Source organism: Epinephelus moara, chromosome 1, assembly GCF_006386435.1.
Source record: "Epinephelus moara isolate mb chromosome 1, YSFRI_EMoa_1.0, whole genome shotgun sequence".
Taxonomy (NCBI): domain Eukaryota; kingdom Metazoa; phylum Chordata; class Actinopteri; order Perciformes; family Serranidae; genus Epinephelus; species Epinephelus moara.
Window position 1 is genome coordinate 7,487,859 of NC_065506.1, and position 11,198 is coordinate 7,499,056.

Genomic DNA, 11,198 nt, shown 5'->3' on the forward strand with positions numbered 1-11,198 from the left:
TTTTGGAAAATGCTCAAAAAAAAGAAGGAAAGAAAAAAAGAATTTCATACACATCAAACTGAATTCCATATAACCATTTAAAGGAGCAGCATGAGAATCTGATTTTCATAGTGCATAATGAATGTGGAGTATCTTTTAAAGAGGAAGACATGTTTTGTCTGGGAAGGGGAAGAAAGCAGATATTTAGGCTATCTATTAATGTCTCACAGAACACACACACGCACACACACACATACACACAGCTGCACACAGTTGCACACACACTCACCAGTGTGAAAATCTTCAAAAATACATAAATATTATTAATATAAGTGACAACAAAAAGAGTCAGATAATAGTAAGTCATCTTATTATTAATATTCCTGATAATTATTACATGTGCAAAAAGGTACAAAAATGAGTCAATATTTTCTCTGACCAGCAGTTTTTGATGAAAAACTTTTATATACAGACTGCAATACATCCCTAAATGTGATTATAATAATAATAATAATTCTATTTGATTATGTTCACCCACAGATGGAGTGTCATGTGCTCTCTGTCTGAGTGACCATTTACATGTGTGTATCTCCCTCTCCCTCTCTCCCTCTGACACATACAGCATGGCACAAGCGGAGAGAGGATGATGAGGGCGGGTGTGTGTGCGTGTGTGTGTGTGTGTTTGGGGAGGGTGGTGATGGTGGTGGGGGTGGGAGTCGTTACGCACAGGGCTGCTATGAATATGACCCCGAGATATTCCATTGTGGGCCCATGTCCGGTTCTGAGGACATTTGATAGCATCTCAGTCAGTGGCATTAATGTGTCTCTCGGTTCGACATTTTGAATAATCGGGGCTGTCTGCCGTCATCCTGCCACTAGCTGTCAGCAGCACCGTCTGTCTGTCTTATCACACTCCTCTACTCATGCGCTTACATTATAGAAAACAAGCTGTCCTTGCAAGAGAGCACTTGATACTTTTTTTATTATTACCAAACCGTTCCCATAATTACCCCATAATCATTATATAATCCCATAACAAAGCCTCTATTGAAGTCCTGTCTTTTGTCAACGCTGGGACACTGAATCTATAATTGCATTATTCGGTCTCTTCCACCCCCCTATAGAAGCATAATATATCAAAACCATTCCGCAAGAGAGCTTTTAGTTGCAAGAAACAGTTCGGCCTATGCGGGACGTCTTCTTGTCGTGTGGTTTTTTTTACGCGTCGCAAAAAAAGTTGTGCCAACTTCAAGTTTAGGGGTCCTGCTGGAATATCCCCCCAAAAAAACAAAAAGTATTTGCTTCTTTTGTAGAGTGGTCGCTTTTAAAATTCTTCAGAGAGGTGTGTAGAAATGCATTCATTCACAAATTGGAGCAGTCGCATTATTGATATATCATATTTTCAAATAATTATGTTCATTCCCTATTGCGCTCCCAGGCAGTAAGAATAAATCGTCAATACATTGAGAGAGAGGGGGAAAAAAGGCAAAAGCGAGTCCCTGAGGAGCGGTTTTGCGTTTGTATGCATGGGGATTGGCAACACAACGGGGCTTATTTACATTAAATACGCCACAAGGTTACAGTGCAGATAGATGAGCGTCATTTTTATCACTCATTACTTCTCTTAAGCGGTGACTGACGCTCAGGACGCACAGGAGGCAACACTCATTTATCCTGGAGTTCTTTTAAGGCGAGGAGAAGAGGAAAAAGACTCGAAACAGTTCACTTGAAAGGTAAGGAATTCCACTTTTTGGAGTAATTTGTGACCTGGGTGTCTTTACATGGAGGGGTTGTTATCCAAGTCCATTTTTTAACGCACGGTGCCTAAGCGGCGAGGCTGGCTGTGTGTGAATGGTTATGTACAGGGGGCAGATTTTTAAATAAAAGAGTGTTTGTGGGCAGTTCAAGGTCAGAAACAAACTAAGGTGGTCGGGAATCGGCTTTTTCTCTTGCCACGCTGCCATAGGAAATGTAATGATGAGGGGATTATTTCTTTAAACGAGCTTCTGTGCATCAGCTGCTTTTTATCCCCCGTCAACGGCGAATACCGCAAGACCCGGGCTGTATCCAGCCAGTCGGCTCTGCTTTCTACAATGGAGTGCCTTTTTAACGGTACAATGCATTTCACCTACCAGATAGGGGGAGTCCAAGCTGAAAGATGAAGGGAATATGCTGATGCCTGGCGATCGGCATCAATGCAAACGTTTACCTTTAGCGGACAGCGACAGAGAGGGGCAGAAAGGCAAGAAGAGAGACAAGTAATAAAGCCGTATTTTACATTTCAAACTCAGGATGCGCGGCAGGGAGCAGTTGTAGGGACAGGGATCGAGGAGTGGACAGTCTTTAACAGGTCCGAAGCGCACTTTTCAACACCCCCGTCATCCGACAAGAATATGATCCGGTCAAATCATATGGACATGCCTCATTATTCAATGAACACTATCTCTCACAACGCATCGTTTACGCGCAGGAGTTAGCCGGCGCTTCGCCAAATTTAAAAGGTAAGAAGAAGTGTGTGGAGCTTATAGTACACGACTTGGGGTTTTGCTGGGGGCTTGAAGTGTATTACTCGCTGGGAAGTCAGTTTTGGGGAGGATTGGGGTTGTTTGTGCGGGTGCATCACAACGGGGGCCCCTGATGTCTCCCCAATCATGATTAGAAAATAACAGTGCAATTATCCGGAGCAAGTGACGATCGTAAAAAAACTGCAACAAAATAACAGCTGGGACCAAGACATGGACTGCGATGCTCGACACCTTGAAACTCAACGCGGAGCAAAACACATTTTTTTTATTCCAGCAGAAAATACATTATTATAAGTTTTCTTTACGGTTGCATGTTTTACTCCGTTAACACCGCGTATGCGTAAAAGGCGTTCGGGCGCACGGCTTTGCAATATTGCGCATACAGATCAGCGATACAGTGTGAGACTTTTAGAAAAGTCCAGCCGTGTTCCCGGTAAGAGTGTGCACCAAAAACTTTCTACCGATACCCGCACTTGTGCTGAAAGAGTGCACGAGGGCGATTCAAGTTTACCGGCGCGTTTGCCACCATGTGTCAAAACTTGTGAGATGGAAGAAGAGCCGGTGAGACCTGCCATTTTGTGCAGTGATCGACCTCTCTTATGAATAAGCAGCCCCTGCATTATGCTTTGAGGAGACGTTACGATGGTATTCAGACGAGGGGGGTAAACACTCATCTTAGCAGCGGGGAAATTGACATTTTTTGGGGACCTGAGTCGCTCTTGGTGGAGGGGAATGTGCGTTTTTTGTTTATGTTTTTATAAGACAGGGGGAGAAAGTTAGAGCGACTCGGTTAAAGGCTACAGGAGGCTGATAGATATCCGTTACTGTGGAAATATAAAATGACGGAGCCCATAAGCCAATAATATTTTTCCGGGGGACGGAAGAGGTCGGGTGTATGACATGCCATTGCACTCGTGCTTTCAGGAGTTTCCGCGTTATCTTCTTTAAATTTACCACAGGATGTTTATTTTTAGGGTATCCTAAAGATCCAGCAGGTTGAGCGCGCTCCGTGCGCTGAAAAAAATCTCTAACCGGCTGCCGAATTCCCACATCGAGTCTCACATGTCCGAATTTATGCTTAAATGATGGCTACAGTATTGAATTATCTGTAATATGTGGCACCAGGGATGAGGCTTGTAATCCCATTTAAAGCCTCTGTCTCACCGTGCGTCTTGGGTGGGGAGGACCTTTTCTTGGAAGTCGAGTTGACCCCTGAGTGATCTGACCTGGGTTATCCAGCCACTTCCAACAGCTACCAGCTCTGCACAATGGCTGTGAAGACACATGTCATCCTTCTTAAAATACTCAACAATGTCTATCACGTTGTTTCCCACTGTTTCTCTAACCTTCCCTAAAGTTGTCTTGAGCCAAAAAAAAATGTTGCCTCTTCCTCATATTCATTGTGCAAGGAAAGGGGATAAATAGATGTACTGTGTGAGTTGAGATGCTGTCATTGTTTAATGGTATGCACAGGGCGGATATTATGTCTGAAATAGTGTCTGGGCGTAAACCCTTTTTGTCAGCTCCTTTCATTCCCTTATTGGAGATGCAATAGCAAATGGAGAAGTGTCCCCGCTCCTCTGACAGTTCAGGCTGCCTCACAGACCTGCTTGCCCTTTCCTGGACCTCTCTGCGCTGCTACAAGTTGAAATGTTGTCATTCTTTTCGGGTGAAAATATTTGGGAAGAGACGCTGTGTTTAAGAAAAGGCCTTGCTTTGCAGACTGGCCTGTTGAAGGAATTTATGTAGTGAATTTGGTGTCAAGGCCTCAGTGGTTTGTGTTAGCAATTTATTTAATATTCATCAGGCCTACTTCTGATTTTTTGCATCCATCTACCAGTCAGGTTGCGTTTTAATATTACATACCTTTCACTAACGAATTATCCAATTAATTGTTGTCATTCAAATAATTATTCTTATAAAATATGCAAGCATTATTTATCTTCACTTCATGTCAAGTCAAAAAGATAAATTCGCATCATTTATGGATGTGATTTTGGAGTGAGTGTGAGATTTATTACAGCAAAAAGCCACACACGTTCAGCACAAGTATTTTTGGCATTTTCCTGAGCTGCAACTTTCTGATCGACAGAGCTCAAAATCTGTCCTCGGGAGCCGGTCTGTAGCGGTGTTATTGGTTGATCTCGCATTAGTTGCTTTCCCACCTGTGCCCGTGTCAGTGTTGCTAAGGGGGCCGCGGGCCGTGACTGACTGCGGCGATACACATCTCTCAGCTGAAAACAAGGGTGGAGGGAGTGATGAGAGAGACAAGGGGGGGTGGTGGTGGTGGGGAGACGGAGAAGGAGCATGGCATGCAAAGGATGGCATCAAATCAGTCCTCTTTTCACCAGGCTGTCAGTCAGTCAGTCAGCCACTCGGTTCACCGTGGAGTAGACCCACTCGACTGAAGCCGCCGCGTTGTCAGTCCGACACCCGGTGAATTATTTGCACGTTGACATGTACACAATCAGATTTTTTTTTTTTTTTTTTGAAAAAAAGGACAGAAAAAACAGTATGAAAAATCACACACTCATTTAACAAATGCGCATAAAGAAGGCAGCACATGAGCAGCAGTGCCATCGCAAAAACACACAAACCCACAGTGAAGTGGTCGCATAAATTACATAATCTAGCAGTACATGAAATATGTGTGTATAATCAATCGGACAACACATAATTCAAGTCATCCTGTACCATAGTCAGTGATGTATGCTTCTGCAACATAGTGCAGTCCACAGTCAGACAGGCAGCCTCTCTGTGGCTAGTTGATCCCCTTCTCATGTAATTATAGGGGAGAGGGCTCCAGCTGTACAGGCTGCGAGGCCAGGGCTCCCAGTCCGCTGGGATCAGGGCGGTGGTGGGCAGGCCAGATCAGGCCAGCTCTGCTCATCAGCCAGCCATTAATTGATATGTGCAGTCATTGTGAAAGAACCCCCCATCTCTCTCTCTCTCTCTCTCTCTCTCTCACTCTCTTTCTCTCCGTTACCTACTGGGTGAAGGCTGTGGATACTGGTGTCACTCCTTCATTTCCATTCTGGTTCTGATCTGCTCCCTCTTCACACAGGCAACAGTGCAAGGCAGCAGCATTCCAGTGTGTCTGTGTATATCTGTGTCCCGCGGGGGGCAAGGAGGGTGTTAAAGGGGCTGTAACACACAGGCGTTAGTCTGGGTTGAGCCTTGTAGCTCCATGACCTTGATCTCCAGAGTTCAAGCCAGACAGGCGAAGATGTTGGCGAGCTGGGCTCGCAGTTGCCGCGCGAGGCTAATATGACAAGCGCGCACACACACACACACACACACACACACACACACACACACATGCTCACACACTCACAATCAAAAGCATCGAATCGAAATGTGGGATGTGAACTCAAGAAGAGATTGCCCTGACCACAGAACATCACACGCTAGATTACACACATTAGACAGAAACCTCAAACCTTGAGATTTTTATCACATTTGTTTGAATTCCTGTCATCGAAATTGCTAGATTAGATTTTTTTTTCCCGACACCACCGGCCCACACGATGCGATGTCAAACTTCTATAAGCAACAGCAATTATGATTTAACTGCTGTGGTGATAAATCGCAGGGGGCATGAATGACCTGAAAGTTTTGTGAACTTAGTGCCACTGACCTTTGGTCATTATCAGGCCTTTTTAGGATCTCAACTTGTGAGATGAATTTGTAAATGGATGATTAAAATGTAACCCTTTGCATGAGGTGTTGATGTCCAAAAGTGTTGCAGTTATATCGTATTCAACTGTAAATTGAACATGTTGCTTTTGTTAGAAATTAGGACCAAAGCAAAACTGACTGTAGAAGAATGACTCAGTTATTGAATAATATAAAAAGCAATAGGGAATATAGAAGATACCATTATGCAGAAATGAATATAGCATCAATTAAAATCTCGCTGTGTGAATGATCAGCTTTATTGAATCATTGTTTAACTGAGAGTTTATGTACAGTTTTCCCGTTGTGTGCGTCTGTGAATGTCTCATCCTGTACTCATGAGCCTGAGTGTATATTTTCCCCGGTATGTTCTTCACCCTGAGAGCTTGATAAGGACTGGGGGGGTTTCAGGGATGGAGAAGCAGTGGGGTGGATGAGTTGGGGTAATCGTGGACGTCAGTTTGATCTAAGAATAAAGAGTGTGGGGCAGATGAGGCGCTGACAGATAGGCTTGACTCAGTCCTCTCATGCTGGGGTGCCATCACAAGGAGCGTCTGCCTGTCTGGGCAGCCGGGGGAGTCAGGGTGGTGGGGGTTGAGGACGGGGTGAGATCTGGATGGTAAGAGAGGTCGAAGTGGTCTCAGAGGGAGAGGTGGGCACAGAAGTGGGCGCAAGGAGGATCTGTTCTTTTCAAAATCTTTTTCTCCATCACAATCGTGTCGCTGTTTTCAGTACCAGATTTAGTTAAATAAGCCTGAGAATGTGCATGCCGGCAGGTTGGTGCGTGTGTGAGTTTGCAATAGTGTGTGTATGTGCACATGAACCCGTATACTGTGTGTGTGTTTTTGGGGCTAGTTTAGCTGCTTAGCCTTGAGGAAGTCCAGTGTCCGGACGATGCTCTGGCCTTGCCTTCTCTCTGTCTGTGTAATCAGTTGGCGCTCACGTAACACCAACAAGGAATGTGTCCTGAAAAAAAAAAGTAAAACACCTTATCCTCACAACCCGTGATATTCCTCCTTTGTTTGCCCCGGCTTCCCCGCTGAGCCCCCTTGGCATTAAGGCATTATTGAGTTTGGCTTTAGTTTGGTATTTATTTCCTAGAAGTTCGTTAGCATTTGGGATTTAAGGATGTGTCATGCAATGTCAGGACCGTTTCCCCTTTTGATGTGTTGAGCGGTGCCACTTTTTCAGCTGTGTCATTTCCGTAGACAACAGCTTAACACAAACAGGCAAGCACACATCAATCAGAGGTCCTGAAGCAGAGAATTGCTACTGCTTAGCATTCAGCCACGCTCAGCTAAGACAGTGGTAAATACCTCCAGTGTTGATGAGATGGAAGGTTATATATGTGTGTGTGAGAGGCAGGTTATGTCTATTACCCACTTCACATACCACCACCGACCGCATCGCACATGTCATGTCTGCTCTTTAGCTGCTCTACCTCTCGGATGTGACCTCTGTAAACTTCCCAGACCTCTGCTAATGAGCGCGCCAAAGTAGCACAAGATGGAGGGAGAGGAAGAGAGGCAAACAGTAGAGGAAAAAGAGGGAGAAAAGGGGGAGGGTGTGAGGATGCTGGAGAGAACTCCTGCACCTTTAATTATGATCAAGAGGTTTTCACCAAAGGACGGAGGCGTTGCAGTTCTGTTGCGCTCGTAAATCTGGCCCCGGATGCCGTATATTGTGTCGAACGATTACTGTACACCATTATAGTGCATATTCAACTGCCTCTCCAGCACCTGATTTGCATAATTGGATCTTTAATGAAACTTGCCTCGTGGAACAAAAAATACAAAAAGAGAGATGAAAAAAGTGGTTTGGCGTGAGGGTGTGGGGGTAGAGAGAGAAAATAACACGATGTAGATGAATGCCCCCTCAAATATTTGTTGGACTCATTTCTTAAAAGAGTTTTAAGGAGGTGTGAAAGGGGAAAGGTACTGAAGGTGTAAAGAAGACAGAGAGATATAGAATAAAAAAAATCTGTGTTTGTGTGTGTGTGTGTGTGTGTGTGGGGGGGGGGGGGGGTGGGTGACCTGCTCTGGCCCAGGCGCTCGCACATCAGCGGCAGTGCTACAAATAGGATGAGAAGTGACTGTGAAAGCTGTACATTCCCCGCCAGGTCTCGCGGGTTAAGACTACAATAGCGGGATATTCTCTAGCCCGGGGGGGATTTCAGCTCCTCTTCTGTCGACACTCATTGCACCTACTTGTTACTCAGGGAAGATGGCTCTTTTGTAGAGGAGCCGATTCTGCGCTCGCCTGGTGGAATTCCTCAGTCGCAAATATTTTGACAATGCTTAATCAGGAGCCGTCGTTTTTTTAGTCTCCACTTTTCTTTTTTTGTGGTTGGTCGGGCAGCTTAGAGCTTACGCACAGTGACTGAGTGGTGCTTTTTATTACATATGGATGTGTATTTACATGTGAATTGGGAACCCCCTGCATTTCTTGTAATAATTTGTCTGATTCACAAATATCTTTACGTGTGTTTGCATGTGTGCCTAAAAGTTGCCGTTCTCTCGGCCCGCCACTTGTTTGTGGCTGTGGCAAGGCATCCGTCTAATTGCTTAATTAAATTCCAACATGTCCTGTTTCCCTCAGCCTTCAGGAGGTGAAGGTTAAAATCCTCCTAGTGCCACTTTCACGCCAACGTGAGGGCAATGGATAATAGCAGGTTATTTGTCTTGTCTCGCTGAAGGATCTATTGCTTAAAAGTGACAGTGAGAGAGGGAAAAAAAAGAACTACATTTTTTAATCAACGTGTTATGAGAGAGACTATTAGGTAGCTCTCGTGTCTCTGCCGTGAGTGCTCCTCCATTCAAAAGTGGGACAGCCAGTTGTTAATCGAGTGCTAATGTTAAAAAACAACCAAATGCTGATGGTGCATTAAAGCGTTTGTGCACGCTTTAGCTGCCTGTAAGCAGTGGTTCTCTGTGTGTGTGTGTGTGTGTGTGTGTGTTTCCACTCTACATCCGTGGGAGTGGATCATGTGTCAAAGCGGTTTACAGGTGGCTGCAGGGCAGCAGCTCTACAGAGAGGTGGAGGAAAGGCAGGCAAGGTTCAAGTACCTCAGAGGCTCTGACGGCGCTGAACTGAGCAATGCCAGCATCTGAGAGGACCCTTCAAAAGCCTCCTTATCGCACTCCTCACTCCAGCATTTCACTCTTTTTTCCTTCGGTCTCTCCGCCGCAGCCTCTGTCATCTCTCCATCCTCTCTCTCCCACTCTTATCTCTCATTTATCCTATTTATCATTTCTTTTTTATCTCTTCTTCTTTCCTCACTTCTCATTTAGACCATCTGCCACTCTGGACTTGTTGCCAAAAATGACAATAAGTTACCTATTAGTTGTTGCGTACCACACCCTGCGAGCCGTGATTCAGTGCCCAACTTTGTAAATTTGCTTTTGGAAACTGACCAGAAATCACCTCCAAATCATCATAGCTGCTTCCTTAAGTGGTTGCATAGGTGTAGATTTCACATGGGACACGTCCCTCCCAATATTTAGAACATGTGCATCTGTCCCTCTCTAAAACATAAAAGTATGCGGACCTTTATTTTGACAAAATGAAAGACCACCCTGGATTGAGAAAGAAAAGGCAAAATTTGGTGAATTGGCTGGAACTTTAGCTTTTATGCTCAAAAAAAATTCAGGTGGAGGACACCAAAACCGCTGTTTCATATGTGCCCCCCCCCAATGTTGAAACAAAGCCTAAGCTCTTGAGTGATCATAAACACTTTCTGTCCTTTAACTGGATAAAGTTAATCAGCAGAGCAGTGACCAGCAGGGAGAGACAACTTTTCTGCCATTTCCAGTAAACGACCGTCAGATTCTGAGATCAGCTGATAAAAAAACAAATCAAATTTCCAAGATTCCTTGTTTACTTTTACTTGTAACATTCCCTCAGTTGAACTCCTGGTGGTCAAACCAGTACATTTTCCTCCAGACGATTATGTCCCACTCATGGTGATATTATGAGCAAATATAAATCTCATTTTTAGCAGGAAACTGTTGAACACAATCACACCAGTGTCACCGTCTAGCACAGGTGAATTAACACCTTTGAGCTAAACTGGTTAGAATGATACATTTATGTATCACATATATTGATCTGTTATTAAATATCAGATGATTGTGACGTCTTGTCTTACAATGTGACGTGTAAAACAATGTTGATAGTTTCAGTGGAGTTTCAGAGAAGAGTTTCGGTAGTCCATGACGGCACAAGCGCTGCTTGAAGACTTTTACACCTGGGCCCACAGTAGAAGGATTTTTTTGTTCTCTTAATTGGTAAAATTTAAAAATATTTAACTTGACAACTGGCAATCAGAAAACATTCTGATCAGCCTACAAAGCAGCACATCTACGGAAAGGTAGATCCGTAGAGAAAAGAGATAAATATACAGTAGGCAGGGTGATGACAGGACAGAGCGGGAAAAAAACACTTAGGGAGAAACGCAGCGAGCAGAAGGGGAGAAGGAGCGAGACAGAGAGACAGAGAGGAGGGATGATGTACTTAACGGTATCTGTAGGCTTCCTTCTCAACAAGCTGCTGCCACAGATCCTGGGAGCCCGCGTTGATAAATTCGGTTTGATAAAAGTCACTGAAATGCCGGCCTGTCTGCACACCTCTATTAAGCGCTGGTACATTTGTCACAGCCAGTGGAAGTCAACCAAAGGGTTTTAATGTCACATCAGGCTGAATTAAAGACTCAATCGAAAGCCCTGAAAGGTTTAGGTTTTTATTTCAAGTGACAGTGGTGGTGGTACAGCTGTGGCTGGCGCTAAAGATTACTGGGCTCTAGTTGATCAAGGCAGTCATTTTACATTTTATATTTGGCTATTGGGAATTTTGTGATTATTCGTTGCTCATTTTAGCCTGGATGCTCATTTTGTATCTGATGACTTTGAGCGAGGGAGGGGGGAGTGTGTTTGTGTGTGGTGAGTGTGTGTGTGTGTGTGTGTGTATTTGGGGGGGGGGGGGGGGGGGGGGCGGGGGGCGGGGTCATCTCAGTCTGGCGTT

At 44.6% G+C, this 11,198-nt stretch overlaps 1 protein-coding gene across 2 annotated transcripts in view; it reads left to right on the forward strand.

The window, feature by feature from the left end:
- The first annotated feature begins 1,149 nt into the window (after positions 1-1,149).
- znf536 (zinc finger protein 536) overlaps positions 1,150-11,198 on the forward strand; it is a 242,856-nt gene continuing 232,807 nt past the window's right edge. The window contains exon 1 of one of the 2 annotated variants that reach the window (XM_050045695.1): positions 1,150-1,712. The gene's annotated coding sequence lies outside the window, so the exon portion shown is untranslated. Of the gene's footprint in view, positions 1,713-2,206; positions 2,481-11,198 lie in introns of those variants that run through there. The other variant, XM_050045705.1, reaches the window with a different exon arrangement.